General features: G+C 49.7%; 1 protein-coding gene across 2 annotated transcripts in view; it reads right to left on the bottom strand.

The window, feature by feature from the left end:
- PKNOX2 (PBX/knotted 1 homeobox 2) overlaps positions 1-19,954 on the bottom strand; it is a 292,022-nt gene that overhangs the window by 230,781 nt on the left and 41,287 nt on the right. The window contains exon 1 of one of the 2 annotated variants that reach the window (XM_040255804.1): positions 12,612-12,793. The exons of the other annotated variant lie outside the window; for it this stretch is intronic. The gene's annotated coding sequence lies outside the window, so the exon portion shown is untranslated. Of the gene's footprint in view, positions 1-12,611; positions 12,794-19,954 lie in introns of those variants that run through there. 2 annotated transcript variants of the gene reach the window in all.

Here is a 19,954-nt window from a genome sequence, read left to right as displayed (position 1 = left end):
AGCTGATTAGAAGCAAAAAATGAAGAGGGAGCTTGAGCTTTGCCAGAAGACAGGTTGAGGGGATGGAGGATTGACCAAGGAGAAAGCTAAGGGGAACCTTGTGAATTACCACACAAGTTTCAGTCGTGTTCAGGATCATTTTCTCAGGAAGTTAGGAAGGGGTCCACTGATGACGTTTAAAATATCCTTGGAGGGCTTTCAGGAGTCAACCTTTAGCCATTCAGAAAGCCCAAATGAGTCTCCTTCTAGATGCTTCCAGGTTGCTGGGTTCTTCCTGTAGGTTGTCTTTTTTTTTTTTTTTAAAACCAAAGGAAAGCTTTACTTCTATTTGAGATGGACTACTCTTGATCTCGCTCATGTACTTTTTAAAATCTTTTTACTAATTTTATGTGAGTATAGTTGCTTCACAATGTTGTTATTTTCTGCTGTACAGCACAATGAATCAGCTATACTTATACATGTGCGCTGTGTTTAGTTGCTCAGTGGTGTCCGACTCCTTGTGACCCCATGGACTGCAGCCTGCCAGGTGCTTCTGTCCATGGGGGTTCTCCAGGCAAGAATACTGGAGGGGGTTGCCATGCACTCCTCCAGAGGATCTCCCCAACCCAGGGATCGATCCCAGGTCTCCTGCATTGCAGGTAGATTCTTTACCATCTGAGCCACCAGGGAAGCCCAGGAATACTGAAGTGGGTAGTCTACTCCAGGCTACCCTGGATTTGCTGGCGGATTCTTCATAGAGCCCCTCTTTTTTGGACTTCCTTCCCATTTAGGTCACCACAGAGCACCGAGTGGAGTTCCCTGTGCTATACAACAGGTCCTCATTAGTTATCTGTCTTATACATTGTATCAATAGTGTATACATGTCAGTCCCCATCTCCCAAGTCATTCCAGCCTAGCCTTTACCTCCTCGGTACCCATTCATTTGTCCTCTACATCTATAACTCTATTTCTGCTTTGCAAACAAGTTCACCTGTACCATTATACTAGATTCCACATATGTGCATTAATGCACAATATTCATTTTTTCTTTCTCATTTACTTCATTATGTATGACAGTCTAGGTCTACCCACGTTTCTGCAAATGGCACAGTTTCATTCCTTTTCATGGCTGAGTAATATTCCACTACATTACGCGCCACGTCTTTATCCATTCCTCTGTCGATGGGCATTTAGGTGGCTTCCACGTCCTAGCTATTGTAAATAGTGCTGCAATGAACATAGCATGTATCTTTTTGAATTATGGTTTTCTCTGGTATATGCTCTAGAGTAGGATTTCTGGGTCACATGGTAGTTATATTTTTACTTTCTCAAAGAACCTCCATACTGTTCTCCATAGGGGATGCACCAATTTATACTCTCACTGACAGTATAGGCCCCTTTTCTCTACATCCTCTCCAGCACTTATTGTCTGTAGATTTTTTTTTTATGATGGCCATTCTGACCATGAGGTGATACCTCATTATAATTGTGTTTGCATTTCTCTAATAATTAGTGATATTGAGCAACTTTTCGTGGGTTTGTTGACCATCTGTATGTCTTTGGAGAAATGTCTGGTTAGGTCTTCCACCCATTTTTTGATTTTTTTTTTTTTTTTATACTGGGCTACATGACCTGTTGCCTGTTCTGGAGAGTAATCCCTTGTCAGTGGCTTCATTTGCTATAAACCACAGACCTATAGGTCATCTTGAGCTTGTTCAGAAGCTGCTTGTATTCATTCCTGGTTGGCTTATTCATTCAGTCAACAGGCATTAACTCTCTGGATGCTGGAGTGGTCCAACAATGCATAAAATGAGATGAAGGCAAGGGTGGCTTTGATACATTACACACACACACACACAAACACACACACACACACACACACACGCACGCATGCACACCAGGGGCACTTATTATGCCTTAGATGCTCAACAGACACATGTCGTACAGATGTAGAAAACACATCTGTAAAGAGGATAGGCAAGCCAGTCAGACCATCCTTTGACCTAGTCCCTAGCTACTCAAATGAGAATTCTTTGTGGGGAGGGGCTGTAATATTTCAGGACTCAACTAAAAATGTCATCTGATCAAAACTTTAAACTGCTCCACCAAGAAAAACAAAAAGACAACACAGCGTCGGGTCTGGAAAAACATGGAACAGATTTTCCAGTTCATCTTAGAGAAAGCGGTTGCCCCTCGGTGAGCCTGGCTTCCCCATCAATAAAACAAACAGTTTGGAGCCATCAATGTCTAAAACATTTCCAGCTCCCTAGTCAACAGGATCTGAGTTTTATGCAAGGACTGACCCTCCCTGCTTGATTTCTTTTATTTTCACCAAAGCTTTGGAAGGAAGGATTTTGACCAACAGTTATGGCCTCCAGCCAATCATCCCAAAACATGTGTGTTTTCTTCAGAGTCCCGTTAGATCTCTGCCCCAGGTGACTGACACAGAGAGGACAGCAAGTAACTCTTCATCCTCGCCCCAGTCCCTCAGACGGCAGGCAAGGGGACATGGCGCTGTCATCGTTTGGGAGACAGGAACTCTTTATGATGCTCATAAGGGGTGGTTGGGAGAGGTTGGAATTCAGGCAATGTGTTCTGAAGAATTCGAGTTAATAATTTATATATGCGTTTCTTTAAAAAAAAACACCATCTTTTGAAACAAATTACATACAAATTGTGTGACATTTGAAGGAAATTTGCCAATGTTGCTCAGTGAAGCATAATAAATATATGCAGCTAGCTCATAATAATAAGTTACTTAAACTCAGGGCACTAAATGATTTATTAATTGTCTCCTAATCCTTTCCAGCTACAATGAAAACCAGGAGTGTGGCCATATTTCACATACGAGTTCATAATGCTTCCGACGCCAAACAACAAGGCTGCCATTAGCTATCTCATTCATTTTTCACTCTGGTCCCTGACTCTGCAGATGGGCCTGGAGCACGGCTTGGAGGAGGGGACTATCACTGTCAGCAAAGGGGTAGATGCACCCCAAAGACATCCCAGCCCACTGACATCTCCCAGGGATGTCCACTTTGCCTCGAGTATTCCTCCCTGCGGTCCGCTTCCTGCCCATCAGCACTGCCGTCAGCACACGGTGCGCCTGTATATATTAGTCCTGGAGAACACAGCACATTGTCTCCTGGGATGCCCAGCACCAGGCTCGTAGCCCTGAGTCCTCTCCAGCAGCAGGGAGTAAGCCAAAGCGATCAGAACCAAGATGGGAAATAGAACACCAAGACCTGCCCTTTCTCGGGAACAGGCTGACCCAGTGGGGAACGTGGATTTCTGTTGTCAGGTCCACTTCTCGGGCCTCCTCCCCACCCCTAGTGCTCCAGACATTAGCCTCTGCTTCCTGGGAAACTCTGACGGTTGCCCAGAGCCATCTGCAGCCTCAGTTCTCTCTTGGGATTCACACCCACGTGGCTGGGCCGATTGTGTGTCTGGCAGGAGGAACATCACCAGGAAGCAAGAAGTCTAGCCAGATACACTGCTGGTGGATGGACAGCTAGGACAAAGTAGCGTCCCAGGAACTGAGTGACTCGAGAATCGCAGAGATTGAGTTCAAGGGGTGAAATGATTCTCCAGGCCACCCCGCCTCCCTCAACATTGTGTTCTTCTTTTTGTTTAGTCTCTAAGTCGTGTCTGACTCTTTGTGACCCCATGGACTGTAGTCCACCAGGCTCCTCTAGCCATAGAATTTCCCAGGCAAGAATACTGGAGTGGTTGCCATTTCCTTCTCCAGAGGATCTTCCCAACCCAGGGATTGAACTTGCATCTCATGCATTGGCAGGTGGATTCTTTACCACTGAGCCACCTGCGTACCCCACCCCCAACATGCTTCTCTCCAATATTCTCATCTCAGAATCTGCCACCAGGTACTGGCATCTGAGAGGCATCTTCCATCTTGCCTCTGCCTTCCTTCTCACTCCCACACCCAGTCCAGGGGACTTTACTCCCCAAGCACACTTCTCGGATCTATCTCTTCCCATTTCCACTACTACTGCATAATTCAGAGCTCAGGGGTGAAAATCATCAGCAGCTCTTACCCAAGTTTTGAGGGATATCCTCAGAGTTTTTGTTCTATTTTTTAACAGGTAATATGTAACCTGGTTCAAAAATCAAAAAGCACATAAAAGTTTACACTAAAATGTCTTCCTCTTATCTCTGTCTCCCACTTGCTCAAGCAAACACAAATGTAGATTCTTGTTTTCCCCTTTTGTGCACACTTTTCTGCATCTTGGTGGATTTTTTCTTTTTACACAATGTATTTTTGGAGGTCTTTCCATATCAGTACAAAGAGAGCTTTCTTCCTTTTTAAAGACGTATTATTCCACTGTCAGTATAGTCTATAAAGTAGCTAATTGGTCCCCAATTAATGGACACTTGGGTCTTTTCCAATCTTTCACTCTTAAAAATGATGTTGCAAGGAATAAATAAATAAATACTTTTTTTCTTTTTAAAAAGGGACTTCTCTGGTGATCCAGTGGCTAAGACTCTGTGCTCCCAATGCAGGGGGCCCAGATTCCATTCCTGGTCAGGGAACTGGGTCCCACATGCCACAACAAAAGATCTCAAATGATGCAACAAAGATCAAAGATGCCACATGCTTCAAGTAGACCCAGCACAGCCAAATAAATAAATATTTTTGAAAAGAATAACTTATGCATATGTCATTTCATATATGTGCAAATATATCTTTAGGATCAATTCCCTGATATGAAATGGCTGGTCAATGGGAATATGATTTATAATTCTGATAGCTATTGCCAGATTGCCCTCCAAGCACAGCTGTACTGATTTATACTATAAGTCAGCCTGCTTCCCCTGAGACTTGCCAATACAGTGGGACAACACACTTTTGGGATTCTTGCCCATTTAAAAGATGAATGAATAATGCTAACTCAGGATGGTTTCAGTTTGCATTTCTCTTATTATGTGTAAGAGTGACCATCTTATATATGTTAAGAGGCATTTGTATTTCCTTTTCTGTGACCAGTCTGTTAGAATTATTCACCCGGTTTTACTAATGGGTTCTATTTTGTTGTTGATTTTTAGGAACTCTTTGCATAAGAGGGAGAACAGCCCTGTGATTTGAGTTGCAAAACTTCTCTCCCAGTTAGCCATTTGTCTCTTGACTTTGCTTTAGGTATTTTGCAGGTGCTTCCTAAAATGTTTAGTTTCAATTCTAAAAGGCCAGCAGCATCCACTCTCCCATTTGTCGCAAGCTCTGTGACTCCCCACAGTTTTACAGTTGACTTGCTTCACTGTTTTTAAATGTGAGCCAGGACATCGGTGTGATGTCTGAAACTGCTGCCATCATTGTGTGACCCAGAGGGAAGCTGGTCTGAAAACAGCTGATATATAGAGGGGGACAGAGAAAGAACCTGGGGGCTTGTTGATGTCCTTGAATCACTGAGCTTATCCAACCCTAGAGCAGTCCTGCTTCTGATACATAAGAAAATGAATCCCTTCCTGTTTAACCCACTTCGGGTTGGATTTGCCACTATTAGCAGCCAAAGGCCTTCTGACCGATATACACCTTGAATGTTCTAGCAGAAGTCTGATCCCTTCCAACCCACGCCCACTGCTGCTGAGGCCTGTGTTCTAGAATATTAATCTGGCAATGCCCTTGCCTTATCCTAATACACCCCAAGGCTCCCATCACCTGCAAGATGTGATCCAAGTGCTGGACCACTCTGTCTGTTACCAGCCCTTCCTCCTTTCCTGTTCCTGCTGCCTCACACCTTCTCCCTCCGTGGAGAGACCATCCCTCCTGCTCCTGATCCCCAGGAGAGTCTGTTCTGACATTACCTCCTCCAAGCAAACTGCACTCCAAGCCCCTGTCCCCACCCCATCACCAGCATAAGCAGCCAGAGCTTTCTCCCAAGGCTGTACTCACCTCCTGGTCTACACTTCTTTCTACGTGCCCAAGCCCCCACCCTGCTCATGCCCTGTGAGCTCCTTGAAGGCAGAGTGATGATAACATGTTTATTCTGCATCTCTAGCCCTGGATTCTGCATGTGGCAGGCATCCGAGCAGTGCCTGCAGACCTGAACAGAGCTCCCTAATTTCATCTCACCTGTCCCCCAGACGTCCCCTCCCATCTTCTTCCTACCCAAGTCCACGTCACTGTAGAGAGAAGCTAAAAGAAAGGTCCCATCAGAAAGGGAAGCAGATGACCTATTAAAACACCAGATTAAACCAGGCCATTTGCCCTGGGTGGGGGCACCATACTTGAGGACACCATACTTGAGGGTGATTGCAGTGCATCACCCCCACCGCACCAGGAGGTTGGGGCTGGGGGCTGGGCTCCAGCCACTTAACCAGCTTTGTGAGCAGAAAAGTCACCTAAGCCCTCTGTGCCTCCGCCTCCTTATTTAGGAAGGAGAGATGAGATGAAGATGACCCGGCTGTCATCAATCAGCTCACAGAAACTGCTCGGTAACGAAAGCCATGCTGGCTCCCCCTTAGAGCTGAAAGCAGCTCCCGGAGAGTGAGGCAGACCCCGACCCCTCACTAGGAGGCCACTTTTCTAGTTCACACACCATCCTGGTGACCGCAGAGCAGAACTATATTTATGGGAACGGGAGGGAGAGGAGAGCACGGGTGGCCACTGGGCACTTCTGTGTGTGGCTTGTGCCTCGTGGTGCCTGTGTGTCCTCACACGCACATCACAGCCACCCTGCGAGGTGGTGCCTTCTGTCCAATCTAGAGAGCGGAGCTCACGAGAGCCAGACAGCTTGCCAGAGTGTCCCCAGCAGGAACCTGGTGCAGCGGGGCTCAGGTCTCAGCACAGCACTATCCGGCTCTCACACCTGAGTTCTCCTCACTGCCTTGTGCTATCTCCACACCACATGGAATGAGGCCAGCCTGTCGATGCAGGACTTGTGTTCCTGCTGATGAAATCAGAGGTGGTGACCAGGGAGAGGGGAGGAGAGAGGGGTCCAGGGGTGAGAGACAGGGAGACACGAGGGTGAAGGAGAAGCTCTTAGAAAAGATTTCTCCCTCGTCACCAGCATGCCTCTGCTTGTGTGTGTATATAGGACTCCGTGTGTGTCTTTGTGTGTGTCTATGTGAGACCATGTGTATGACTCTGTGTGAGCATACGTGCACACATGTATATGACTGTGTTATATGTATGACTGCAAGTGTGTGCATGCCTGTGTGTGTATCTGTGTATGTAAGACTCTGTGTGTGCTTTTGTGTGTCTATGTGAGACCATGAGTATGATTCTGTGCATGCATACATGCACGTGTGTATATGACTGCGTGTTTTAAGTGTATATGATGTGTTAAAAGTGAATTCCACTCTGCACATGTGTATGTGCACGCCTGTGTGTATATAAGACTCTGTATGTGCCTTCGTGTGTGCCTATGTGAGATCACATGTATGACTCTGTGAGTACATACATGCACACGTGTATATGACTGTGTTATACGTGAGTGTGACTCTGCAAATGTGTGTCTGCATGTGCATGCCTGTGTGTGTACGGAGGAGGGCTGAGGGGAGCCCGCACAGACTGGCCCCCTGCTTCCTTCCATGCCAATTCACACTCACAGCAAGCCCAAACCTGCCCCCGATCCCCATGAACTCTGCATGGGGGCAGCAGTGGGAAGCTTCACTTGTTAACTCGCCTCTTCACAATGTCCCCATGTCCCCAGCAGTGGCAACCAGCCATGGGACAGCAACCAGCCATTAGCCCAGGGGTGGCCCAGCCAGGCTGCCAAAGGGACAGAGGAGGCAGGGAGCACCTTCTCTGGATGGGCCTTCCCCAGCCTGGATGCATCACGGTCCCTCTGGTCAGAGAGGACTCTGGGGAGGCCCTTCTGCCCACGGGCCTCTCAGTTTTCAAAGACGTTCAGAGCACAGAGTGAGACATACTCCTCTTTCCAATCCATCAATCAGCGGCTGGCCTCCAGCTGGGAAAGGAGTGGAGGGGAGGGGTCCCAGGAGAGGAGGCGGCCTTGGTTCCCAGCCAGCTCTCTCAGGACCCCTTGGCACCCACCAGCACTGCCCCCAACTTTCTCTTCCCTTCTGCCCTTCATTCCACCTGACGCTGTCTGTGGGGGAGAAACATGCCCAAGGTCATCCGGCCTGTTGGGAGCAGACAGACTCGGAATCCCAACTCTCCCCCTCCCTGGCCCCCGCTGCCCGAGTCCTCTGAGCTCTGTCTGATGACAGTCACAATCAAGGATTTTCTCTCTCAGAAGGGTGAAAGAAGACAGTTTGATGGGGCCTGGACCTAAAGCCAATCCTTACCCTTTCCCCAGACTCCACGGGGAGAAAAGGGAAAAAAAAAAACATCCCAGCAGATGAGGCAGAGAGCCTCATTGTCTGCATCTCCAAACCCTGCGAGGACCAGTGCCCCCAAACCAATTCAGAGAGACGTCAACACAGTTGATTTAAGTCAAAGGGCCCTTCTTTAGTCATTCTCCCCAACTTCTTTGCAAAACAAGATGCAGAAACTAAACAACTAAGCATGGAGTGTGACCACCTAGGCCTGAGGAGGAAGAATAACAACAACCCTCTTATAACAACTGGTCTTATGATGTCTTCAGAGATCTTTCACCTCTGTCCTCTGGGTCCATGAATTACAGGCTCAGGGACAACAGAAGTTTACTTCCTGGCTCAGACCCTGCTTTTCTACAGGGCAAATTCTGCCCATTTTACAGGCAAGAAAAGTAAGGCCTGGAGGATTCGGGATCTGCCCCACTGGACCACAAACAGTGCTGTGTCTGCGGAGATCCTAACCCACGGTCCAGGGCTCTTTGCATGGCCCCCAGCTTTTTTCTGACTCTTTGTAACCTTGATCAGAAAACCAATTATCACCACACCAGCTCCCAAGCCCTGTCTTCCCGGCAGGAGGGAAATAGTCTCCTAGTAGCAAGCTGATATTTGGACAATCTGCGAGCCTCCCAACTGCTCCGGAAAACCCAGCCTTCCCCTTCCAGGACTTTGCGTCCTCGCTGCCAAAACGGGGAGAGAGCTTCCAACAAAAGTTTGTTTTCATGGAGATTTTATTTCTTTCGCAGAGGCTCTCCCTTCACAGATTTCTCTTCATTGGAGTTTGCATTCAGAAGTCACCAGATACACAGCCTCCTGACCCTTCAAGCCCTCGGGGGATCTCACGCCTTTATCTCTCCTCCCAGGCCCACAGGCTGCCTGCTCCCCACTGAAAAGGCCCTTTGAGCCCCTCTGGAGAAAGAGGGGCTCTTCAGATGGACCGAAGCTTCAGTGGAACTGCGTCCTGCAGTCAAGGATGGGGGAGTCGGGAGAGAAAGAGAGAGAGGGAGAGGAGGAGGGGGAAGAAGGGGGAGGAAGGAGAAAATGGAGCGGGGAGGTGGAGGCAGGGGCGCTGCCTGTCTCAGACTGTCAGCAACTAAGCACAGCCCTGTATCCATCGGGCGGCGGCTGGGCTCCCCGACGGTGGAGGATGCGGGTCTCCCAGGCCACCCACAGGCCTTGGCTCAACTTGCACCAAAGCAAGGACAGCTCTGGTGAAACTTGGAAGGGGATGACACTTGTCCTAGCTGGGCAAGCCTTTCTTATTTGCCCTTCTGGGGATCAGCCACCCTCCAGGGCACACAATTTAGAGAATCTGCCCTGGCCATCTCTCTGGGCCAAGAAGAAAGGGGCTGACAGCATGAATCCAGGCTTCATGGGCAACCCTCCCGATGTGTGCGGTCAAGAGAGAGGAAAGACAGAGGGAGTGAGAGCAGGAAGAAGAGAGAACCAGGAGGGTAAACGCTTAGCTCTGGCAACCAAATTGCTCAAGGTAGAATCACAGGTTCAAGATGCGGGTGGGATGCAGAGGCAGCAGTGAGCCGCGGCCACTGATGGAGGCCAGCCATCCTCAAAGGCCTCCTCCGGGAGGGGTGAGGTCACACGCGTGGGCAGGAGGGGCAGGAGGGCCAGGAGGGCCAGGAGGGCCAGGAGGAGCTGCGTCTGATTCTCTACTTATAACTTGCTCACTTTGTGATCATGGACAACTTATTCCATCTCTTTGAGTCTCATCTCCATCGTCTGCTCAAATGGGGACAATGGCATTTCAAGGGTGGTGGGAGGACAGACAGCAGACCCGTAAAGCCAAGCAGGGGACCCCAGCACAAAGCCCCCCACCGCTGTGAGGACTGGGGTCGAGCTGGACAATCCACCCTTCTCTTCAGGTCTTCTCTGTGCCCTGCTTCACCCTTGTCCCAGGTTCCCTGCGGTCAGCAGCAGAATTTTATTTTGTTCTTTTATGTGTTTTTTTTTTTTTTTTGACCATGCCACACAGCAAGTGGGATCTTAGTTCCCTGACCAGGGATCAAACCCACATCCCCTGCACTGGAAGTGCAGCGTCTTAACCACTGGACCACCAGCGAAATCCCCAGACAGCAGAATTTTAAATGTTTAAGTGTCTATATTAGCTTTTGTCACAAGGGCACAATGAAAAGAATTTACAGAGCACTTTTCAAAACTATGGGCTTCCCTGATGGCTCAACAGAGAATCCGCCTGCCAAGCAGGAGACATGGGTTCAATCCCTGGGTTGGGAAGATCCCCTGGAGAAGGAAATGGCAACCCACTGCCATTGGATAATCCCATGGACAGAGGAGCCTGGTGGGCTACAGTCCCTGGGGTTGCAAAGAGTCAGACATGACTGAGCGACTAAACAGCAACAACAATTCCGTTTGCTTTTCCAAACGAGTATCTCATTTGTTCCTCAAATGGTCCTATTCTCATTTAATAAATGAGAGATAACTGGGAGTCGGAGATATGACGTGACTTTTCCAAAGCCACGCAATAGGTCAGCAGCACAGGTAAGACCAGCCCAAGCCCAGGTGGTATCCAAGGCAGACACGACTGAGAAATGCCACGCTGCACAGGACAGGGAGCAGGGGCTAAGGGGAGGGTGGGCTCTTGGGGCTTCTGCCGGAAGGGAAACCACGAAGGATGACAACTTTCGGAAGATGGAGGATTCTAAGCAAAGCTTTAAAGCCTGGATTGGAAAAACCAGAATCTGCGAGCAACGCAGAGGGACGTCTGTTGGACAAGGAGACAGGAGAGAGCAGCCTCACATCATTTCCATGGCCTGAGCAGGAGTCCAGGGAAAGCTGTCCACTACATCTGGGACATGAAGACCCATGAGAAGGGGCCCTGGGCCAGACCGGGGTGCAGGAGACTGACTAGGTGGTAGGACCCAAATCAGTTAAAGTCCACTTCCCAAGGCCGAGAGTACTAAGTGTGGACCCATAATTACCCACCTGACCATAGGACAGACAAGCCTGGTGGGCTATAGTCCATAGGGCTGTAAAGAGCTGGGCACGACTGAGTGGCTTAACACACATGCACACACACACTGTAGAACGTGTGTCCAAGATCGCCACCATATGGTACTGAACAGCAGTGGGGAGGAACCAGAGAAAGCTTTGGGTCCTGGTCTAATTCAGACCCACCAAGAGGACCTTCATCCTCGGGGCTGGCTTCCCGGCTCCTATTTCCCCTCCACACATGCCTTCCAGGAGGCTAGGGACATCAAAGATGGGTATGACATTCCCTCTCTTCCTCCTCTCTTCCCATTCTGTTCAGTGGGGTCCCCTGACAGCACTGAGCTCTTGACCAGCCCTTTACAAACTCCTCCTTGACATCCTGACTGGTTTTGCCCCACCCCCAGGGCCAGGCCAGGGGGAGTCACACCTGGGCTAGAAGGGAGACTCCTGGCAGATGGTCCAGTCAAGGATTCTGGGGTCTCATATCCATAATTACCAGCTCCAGAATATACAAGACTGCCTCCTCCAGAGCACACAAGACAGCCTACACTCTTCTAGACTGATCTCCTGCTTAACTAGCTGCAAAGGAACTCTTTTAGAGGGAAGATGAGGAGTCCCTCCTGGGTCTGGGGAGGCCGCCAGTCTTATTGTGAAGCAATTTCAAACCGTCTCCTTTTGCTTTCAAATGTACTTAATCAACACGAAAAGGATTGTGAGGGCTGGAGCTCCTACAGGTAGACTGAACAGAGAAGAATAAAGTTCATAAATCATTTAGCAAGCAATCCAAACAAGGGTATGTCTTTTTTTCTTAAAGTAAAAGGCCAGGTCAAAGAAGTGGAGCTGTATAGGAAACCTAAACCACTGTAACTTGTCCCAAATACAGAGTGTCCTCAGGTGGGGTTTATTTTATTTTCATCTGTGATCTGACCCTCAATACTTTTCTTCCCAGCCTGAGTCCCTCCCCCATTCTAGAGGCTGACACCAGCAAAGGGGTCAACACCACAGAGAGACAGCTGATATAAACAGCTGCACCCCACCTCCCCTGCAGGCCAAATCGGGCACTGACAGTCTCTCCTCAACAGCTGACTCCAGCCTGGGCAGCTGGGCCTGCGATGGGAGCTCTGAGAGGAAGGGAGCAGGCCCATGGGACCCAGGCAGCATTCTTCACGCCTCAACTCAAGTGTCACCTTCTCAGAGGGGCTGTCCTGCCTCCAGCGTAGACACAGACGTCCCAGTCACTCCACCCTCTAGACCTGTTTTGTTTCCCCTGATGAGCAAATATTACTGATTTACATTGTATTAGATAGATTTTTAAAATTTATTTTGGCCATGCCATGCACCATGCAGGATCTTAGTTCCCCAACTGGGGATCCAACCTGTGCTGCCTGCAGTGAGAGCGTGGAGTCTTCACCACTGAGCCAGCAAAGAAGTCTCAAGATAGATGTTTACTGTGCATCTCCCCCAGCAGAATTTAAGTCTGAAGAGGGTAGAAAATTAATGTGTTTTGTTGACAGTTGAACTCTAGCACCTAGAACACTACTTGGCACATGGTAAGTTCTCAGTATATATTTGTTGAAAGGATGGATGGATGGATGAATGGATGGGTGGGTGGGTGGGTGAATAGATAGGTAAGTAGATAGATAGATAAAAATATAGTTCCTTTCCCTCATCCAGGGAACATTCCATATAGAGAAACACTTATCTACTCCAAAGTAGGAAGATGGTAGTCAAAAGATGCAAGTCTGCTGTTGATTTCTAATTCTGAGTCTCATTTTGATCCAAAATAAAATAAACCAGCTCATCATCCTCACTTTCTCCATCTGCAGAATAGGTATCCCTCCAGTGCAAGGATAAAGAAGAGTGAGAAATTAAAGAGAATTAAAGCTTACTTGAGCATCCCTGGGGGCTCAATGGTAAAGAATCTGCCTGCCAATGCAGGAGACGTGGGTTCAATCCCTGGATCAATGGGAAGATCCCCTGGAGAAGGAAATGGCAACCCACTCCAGTATGTTTGCCTGGATCACTTCATGGCAAATAGATGGGGAAACAGTGGAAACAGTGGCTGACTATTTTTCTGGGCTCCAAAATCATTGTAGATGGTGACTGCAGCCATGAAATTAAAAGACACTTACTCCTTGGAAGGAAAGTTATGACCAATCCAGACAGCATATTAAAAAGCCGAGACATTACTTTGCCAACAAAGGTCCGTCTAGTCAAGGCTATGGTTTTTCCAGTGGTCATAATGTGAAAGTTGGACTATAAAGAAAGCTGAGTGCTGAAGAATTGATGCTTTTGAAGTGTGGTGTTGGAGAAGACTCTTGAGAGACCCTCGGACTGCAAGGAGATCCAACCAGTCCATCCTAAAGGAGATCAGTCCTGGGTGTTCACTGGAAGGACTGACATTGAAGCTGAAACTCCAATACTTTGGCCACCTGATGCAAAGACCTGACTCATTGGAAAAGTCCCTGATGCTGGGAAAGATTGAGGGCAGAAGGAGAAGGGGACGACAGAGGATGAGATGGTTGGATGGCATCACTGACTCGATGGACATGGGTTTGGGTGGACTCCGGGAGTTGGTGATGGACAGGGAGGCCTGGCGTGCTGCGGTTCATGGCGTCGCAAAGAGTCAGACATGACTGGGTGACTGAACTGAACTGAACTGAATCCCATGGACAGAGGAGCCTGGCGGGCTATAGCCCATGGGGTTGCAAAGAGTCGGACATGACTTAGCAACTAAACACACACACACACAGACATACACACACCCACAATGCTTACTGATGGTCTCCTTCCAGTGCCCTGTGCTAGGCACCTGACTGACAAAAGTCACCCCATTTAATCCTCACAACCACCTGTGAGATTGATACTGTGATCACCTGATCCCAGATAAGGACACTGTCAGAAATATAAAGTAACTCACCCAAACTTGTACACTTAGGCAGTGATAGAAAGGGGATTCCAACCCAGGCCTGTCGATCCCCAGGCCACGTCTACATCACACACGGCAGAGTTTATCCATGACCCATGTGGAGGGTGCATCCACCCAGAGGGAAACCCAGGCTGTGCCCAGTGGAATCTGGAGATCCTGAACTTTGCCCTTTCTAGAAGTCAGCATGGGGACCGAGGTGACCAACTTGTCCCAGTTTCCCTGAGACTTTCCAGGTTTCCATATGCAGGACTCCTATCCCAGTTCCAGGGCCTCAGTTCCAGGCCAACAGGAACAGCCAGCCTCCCCTGGAGGGAGGCAGCCACAGCTAGAGACCCTGAAAACTCTGAACCCAAGAGCAGGGGCTTCCTGCAAAGGACCACGGCCCCCATGTGCACCCACTGCAGCGATGGGAGGGCCCAGCCGTGTCTGGGCCACCTGGCTGTACGTCCTCCAAAACCTCGCCTGCAACTGATTCTCCACACCCAGGTCCTAGCCCATGTTGTCACAGGGGGAGAACAGCAAACTGTGAGGGGTCCTGCCCCCACCCCCCTATTGCCCCAAATGCAGACTTTGGCCTCAGAACAAGAACAGCATGGGCTCCTTCCCTAAAAGATTGCAACCGCCGGGACGAGATGACCTGCTGAAGGCAAGGAGGGCAGATTCCTGGAATTCCAGCCAAGGAGCTGGGCAGTAAGAGCAGAATTTAGGACAGCCCAGAAGTTAGCAAGAAGCACGGCAGGGCCCACGGGGTGGAGCGTCCTGGCTTCCCAGACCACAGGCACAAACTCGAGCGTGAGGTCACTCTGTGAAATGCTCTTTCAGTACAAGAGACCACCCCTCTGCTCCCCGGCAGGCTTTGGTGGAAACTTTACTGCATGTTTTCATTCCTCTGCCTCAGAGGGGTCCATCCTCCAGCCTCCCTCCTCCACCTGGCTTCCCCTCCATCCGGAGTAGGGGCAGGTCACTCCTCCTGGGCCCTACAATAAGAACAGGATGGGCAAGAAGGTCACAGGAGGCCAAGGGCAGGTGAGGGGAGGTGTGAAGAAAGACGCTGGGGCGCGTGTAGCGTTGCATAGGACACACTCCTTCGAGATTAATCTGTTCGGGGCCTCAGGAGAGGGGCCCTCCCCCTCTCTGTTCATTTGTTCTTTCACAACAAAGGTGGCTCTGACCTGCATCTTCTAGGCCAAAGCAGTGGGCCCACAACCCACTCATCACCTCGCCCATCCTCTAGCCTGTCCAGCTCATCCTGTGCTCATGGGCACTTTACTTCACAAATGCCTGAGTTTTCCAGCCGGGCATTTTCAGTGACCACCGGCTCTGGAACTCTGAGTTTGCCTAACAGCCTCCCTTTCTTCTCAGCATATATCTTTAATCTCCCTTTCCTTTCCTCCCCTCTCAAAAGCAGACCCCAGTTCCTCCTTCCTAAGGCCTCACCTGTGCTCTGACCCTCCGTCCCACGTGCCCATCTCTTGTGAGTGTGTGTGTATTCATGTGTCTACAGTCTCTCCCTCTGCTCAGGCTATGCCCCTGGACCTGTGTGCATACAGAGTCTCCCAGACCCAGCTTTCATGTGACAGGCAGGTGTGTGTTAGTCATGTCTGACTCTTTGCGGCCCCATGGACTATAGCCCACCAGGCTCCTTTGTCCTTGGGATTCTCCAGGCAAGAATACTGGAGTGGGTTGCCATGCCCTTCTCCAGGGGATATTTCTAACCCAGGGACTGAATCTGAGTCTCCTGCATTCTAGGTAAATTCTTTACTGTCTGAGCCATCAGGAAAGCCCCGTTACAGGCATGACAGCCCCGCAGACCCATCACCAGATACGAGAGCATAGTGGGAAAAATGATGGCCCAGAAGGCAGGACTCCCCCCAAGACACATATTGGCCCCCGTGTTGCCAGAGACTCCATTTTATCATCTGCAACATGGGTGCAATGGCCCCTGTCTGATTCCCCATCCAAGGGTCCTCTGGCAAAGCCAGGCTGACAGCTGGCCATGCCCCGTGCACACTGGCTCCCCCCGCTTCTTCACCCCCATTCATGGCTCTTCTCCCTCTGTACCCTCTTCCCTGGTGATCTCATTCGCTTTCATGGTTTTGACCATCAGGCATGGCTCATGGTTTCCACACCTATATCGCAGTCACATCCTCTGAGTGTGCATCCAACTTCCTGATAGACAACATCTCCAACTAAGTATCCCACAGATGCTGGAACTCAAAATGTTTCCTTTTTTGAAAAAAGAATGAAGGAAGAGGGAGGGAAGAATCTGCAGAAGGAGGGAGAAAGGAAGGGAGGGAAGGAGGGGAGAAGGGAGGGAAGGAGGGGAAAAGGGAGGGAGAGAAGAAGGGAGGGAAGACTCCCAGCCCAGAGGACCTTTTGCTCCTCCTGGATTTCCTGGCACAGTTGCTGGAAGCACCGTCCACCCAGTGGTGGTGTTGTTGTTCAGACACTCAGTCATGTCTGACTCTGCAACCTCATGGACTGCAGGACTCCAGGTTTCCCATCCTTCACTATCTCCCAGAGTTTGCTCAAATTCATGTCCATTGAGTCGGTGATGCTATCTAACCATCTTCTCCACTCAGAACGTAAAGTGAAAACTCAGAAGTCTCCTGGAGCCCTCCCTTCTCCTTATTCTCACAAAGCTCTGGGGTCTGGCCCCCGCCCTCTAGCCACAGCGCCCCTGTCTCCATCCAGCCCTCCTCACTGCATGCCTGGGTTGCTGCGCTAAGTTTCTAACTGGCTTCCTTACATCTGGTCTTGCCCACATTGATCCAGTCTTCTCAGGAAAGCCAACATGATCTTTCTAAAACACAAATCTGCCCGAGGCACTTGCCAGCCTAAAATCCCTTAGTACCAATGATGGCTACAATTTACTGAGTATTCTCTTTGTTCCAAGACTGCTCTCTTAGCACTCTGTGGTAACTGACCCACTCAGTTCTCATGAGAGCTCAAGGCAGTCAGTACTATTTTTACACCTTTTTTACAGATTAGGAAATTGAGGCACAAAGAGATGATCGTTCGGCCAAGGTCACACAGATGATGCGACAGAGCTGGACCTGTTTCTCCAATACTATTTTATGTTGCTCCCTCAAGGGTTCCCCACAGGCTAGATGAAAACACCAGTTTCCTTAGCTGGCATTTGAGGCTCTCCAGGACAACGGAGACTTCCTCCTGCCCTAGGAACCCTGAGATGCTCGCTTGGTACATCCTCCGTTGGCTGGTTTTGTATCTGAGCCTCCACGCACGTGACATCCCGGCTTGACTCTCCCCGTCTCGAATTTGGCCACATTTGGACAAACTTCCCCTCAGGCCAGTTTAGACGTTACAAGGGATGGACCCCTCCAGCCCCGCTGACGGCCATCAGCCTGAGCCAGGTGTCCCTCCTTGGTGCTCCACAGCCCCCCACTCCGCCCTTGAACTTCCATCCACAGTTCTCCCCTGGATTGTAGACTCCTCAGGGGTGAGGACTAGGTCTTATTCCCCTTGCCTCTGCAGAGCACAGCATGGTGCCTGGAATGTAGTAGCAGATGCCCCGGAAGTATTCGCTGAGATAAACTCAACTCTGCCTTCCTCATCTTACCCCATGCCACGCCAGTCATTCCAGATCACCTCAGTGCCCAGCAGTTTCCTTGTTCCAGAATTCCCTCAGCACAGAGAATCTGTGCCACCTCTTTCAGTAATTAATCCATCCCGTCCTGTCTTGTGACACCTCCTGCACTGCCATCTTCATGATTATTTAACTCTTACATTGTTGCTTTTCTTCTCATGAACCGCCTCCCCAGTTAGAGGATAAACTTGGAGATGGAAGTTAGGGGCTAGATTTCACTTCCTAAATGCTTCCTGGTGGCTCACCAGTAAAGACTCAGCCTGCAATTCAGGAGACCCAGGCTTGAGCGCTGGGTCAGGAAGATCCCCTGAAGAAGGAAATGGCAACCCACTCCAGTATTCTTGCCTGGAGAAACCCATGGACAGAGGAGCCTGGTGGGATAACAGGCCATGGAGTTACCAAGACTCAGACATGACTGAGGGGTTAAACAACAGACAACAAACGCCTTGTACATCTTCAGTGCTCAGTAAATGCACGGTGATGTAACTAAGTGTAGCCTGAGGAAGCCGAGGCTGGGCTTAGGGCAAGGAGAGAAGAGGGGAGAGACCCTGACTTTAAAGTAAGGGCTGCTTCGAGGGGCCAAAAATCGGGGGCTCAAAGGGGCATAACCTCTCCTCATCTTCATCCCTAGCAAGAGAGTCAGCTGCCGGCTTTGAAATCGATTTTTAATTGAATGTAATAAAACACTGAATTAAAATTTTAGATCAGGAGTCACAGTGCATGCATAAAAGCCAAAATATCACTCTCTGCCATCCATCAAGAAGCAGCCATCCTGGCCTGCTGGGCCCCAAAGCCCAGTCCCCCTCAGTTGAGCTAAGAAGCATGCGGTGCCCCTGTGGGCCAAGTGGTAAAGGGGAGGGCCCACCTGGAACCTCAGGATTCCAGGCATTCGATCAGGGCTCACTCCTCCCCTTCCTCTCCAGAAGCAATTCCATGCCCAGCAACACAGTTTCATTAAAAATAAAAATTATCCAGCCCACTACTGCCAGGCAGAACAGATACAAAAATAAATGCCAAGAACTCAGGCATCGAAAACCATTCGTGATTAAAATATGTACTGAATGTCTTCTAACTCACTCCTTTCTAGGAGCAACATGTAATGAACACATAATGGGCACAAACTCTGTGCCGGGCCCTGCCTACTGAGTCTTGGGAATAGAGTCGCCTGCAGAACAAGCCCCATCCTTCCAACAATAAACAACTGCTGTGTACAAGGCACCGCAAGAACGCAAAGAAAGAGGGGACACGGTCCTCGTCCTCCGGGAGTGAGCAGTCTAGCTCTGGAGTCAGGCCCTTTGTGTACGGGTGTGGAGTATTCTCATGGCTGCCATTAGTCCACTTGACAGCCAGTGGCACCAGAGAGCCTGCGCCAAGCACAGTTGGTCCCGGAGCTCAGAGAAGGGGAGGATCACCTGGAGAAGAGGCAGCCTCGGCCAGGTTCATGGCCTGAGGAAGAGTGTCCTGATGTGTTATAGAAAAGGCATTAGCAGACCTGGGAGAAGGACAATGCGAGCCTGAAAGGGGGTTTGAAAGTGTTAGTCACTAAGTCGTATCCAACTCTTTTCAAACCCCTGAACTGTAGCCTCCCAGGCTCCTCTGTCCATGGCATTTCCCAGGCAAGAAGACTGGAGTGGTAGCCATTTCCTTCTCCAGGGGATATTTCCAACCCAAGGATCAAACCTGGGTCGCCCAAATTGCAAGCAGATTCTTCACCATCTGAGCCACCCAGGGAGCCCCATAAAATCTCATCCCACCTTTAAGGCAAACCCGTAGGGGCTGCAAAGTAAGGCCAGGAGTGGGGTTTGGACTGGGGTCAATTAACATTCTAAATGGAAACCATATGACAGGTTGAGGCCCAGGAAAGAAAGGTGATGTCCTTGAAGACATTGTCACCTGGAGGGGAGGTTTGGACCTGGGTGGTCAACCATGTAGGGAACTTTCATTGACAAAACTGGGAAATTCCCAGGGAAACAGATAAGCAGTCATGCTTTGACAGGAATAGAGCCACAGCCCAGCAACTTTTCACTTAGTGAGCTCGGCACTGCCAAATCCACCAGCCCCGAACTATTCACTATTCACCCTCACCCTCAGCATCGGCATGACCTGGAAGCCAGTTCAAAATGCAGGATCTCGGCCGAACCCAGACCTACTCACTCAGAATCTGCGTTTGGCTTCCTTGGTGG

This window comes from Oryx dammah, unplaced genomic scaffold (genome assembly GCF_014754425.2).
Source record: "Oryx dammah isolate SB20612 unplaced genomic scaffold, SCBI_Odam_1.1 HiC_scaffold_15, whole genome shotgun sequence".
In the NCBI taxonomy this organism is placed as follows: Eukaryota; Metazoa; Chordata; class Mammalia; order Artiodactyla; family Bovidae; genus Oryx; species Oryx dammah.
This window is presented reverse-complemented; position numbering and strand designations above follow the sequence as displayed.